Here is a 1,594-nt window from a genome sequence, read left to right on the forward strand (position 1 = left end):
ACAGCTCAGATATCTTTCAATAGGTGAATGGTTAGACACATGGTGATACAATAGAAAGGAAAAAATATATATATTGATATACATAACAGCCTTGATGAATCTCCAGAGAATTAGGATGAGTGAAAAAATCCAACTAAAATTGTTAAATACTGTGTCATTCTGTATTTATGATATTCTTTAAATGACAAAGTGATAGAAATGGAGAACAGGTAAGTCACTGTCAGGGTTAAAGATAGGCTGACTGCAAGAGGGAAGTGTATGTGGCTATAAAAAGACAACAGGAGGAATCTTTGTGGTGATGAAGATGTTCTGAAAATTGACTGTATCAATGTCATATTCTGGGTGTGATACTATACCATAATTTTGCAAGATGTTATCATTGAGGGAAACCAGGTAAAGGGTTCATGAGTTTTCTCTGTATCATTTCTTATAACTGCATGTGATTCAATAATTATCTTAAGCAAAATTTCAATATAAAAATAAAAAAATGCTTTTTTTAAAGTTAGAAGATTTTCTTTGAAAAAATAAATGAAATTGAAAAAACAACACATGACTGTTTTTTCATGCAAGTGATTTCCAAAGCTCCACCTAACAGCATTACGTACCACCAATTTATCCAACTGCTGCCAAGGATCTGAAATGCCAGCTATGTCAAGTCCTGCACTTGATGTCAAGGGTGGCACCTCACCTGTGAAGGAGGATGCCAACCAAGAGATGATCTCTCTGAACTACTCTAACCTGGAGGTGAAAGATTGCAAAGCAGTGGCCATTCTGCATTACCTCATGGTAGCCTTGAATGGAGCCATGAGCAGAGGGGGTCCAGTAGTTCCTTGGGATCTCCAACTCCAATAGGGTTTCTACCCCTCCCACTCAACCCTCACCCTTCAACCTGCACCCTGCCCTCCCCTGCTGGCCTGTACACAGCTGCAGAAACTTAATAAGCAGTATCATGGGATGGCCACCACCACTCTGGGCCAACCAGAGGAGTCAGGGTCCCTGCAAAACTGGGCTTTAGAGCCCAGACAGAGGGGCAGGATTACTCCCTCCTTCTTCCCATGCCCAGAGCCCTGCTATTATTGATTCAGACCCAATGGATGAGGAAGTGCTGATGTCGTTGATGGTGGAACTGGAACTGGACCGAGCCAATGAGCTTCCAGAGCTATGGCTGGAGCAGCATGAGTTTGACTTCACTGTGGACTTTCCATCTGGCTGCTGATGCCAAATGTCCCTAAAGATGGAGGAATAAAGCCACTAACTCTGCTGTAAATAAAAATAAAAGTTACTTACAAAGGAAAAACAAATATCAATAAACATAAAAGAGAGAAAACACCAATTTTTAATTTCATAAATTAAATAAACAATATTACTATACATCTTAGAGGCATTAAAACAATAACCAAAGGATATAATATAGAAATTGTGCTAATCACTTTGACAATTTGGGTTGATAAATTTCTCAGTAAAGTCACTGATATGGGTTGAATGTTTGTTCCTTCCAAAGCTCACATGGAAGATTGACCCCAATGTGGCAGTGTTGAAATGTGGGGTCTTTAGGAGGTAATTGGATAGTGATCACTATGCTCTAATAAACAGA

At 39.4% G+C, this 1,594-nt stretch overlaps 1 pseudogene; it reads left to right on the top strand.

Annotated features, from left to right (window-relative positions):
• The first annotated feature begins 639 nt into the window (after positions 1–639).
• On the top strand, positions 640–1,216 carry LOC103606334 (annotated as a pseudogene).
• Positions 1,217–1,594: the final 378 nt, after the last annotated feature.

The sequence above is a fragment of the Galeopterus variegatus genome, unplaced genomic scaffold, assembly GCF_000696425.1.
Source record: "Galeopterus variegatus unplaced genomic scaffold, G_variegatus-3.0.2 Scaffold6486, whole genome shotgun sequence".
Taxonomy (NCBI): Eukaryota; Metazoa; Chordata; class Mammalia; order Dermoptera; family Cynocephalidae; genus Galeopterus; species Galeopterus variegatus.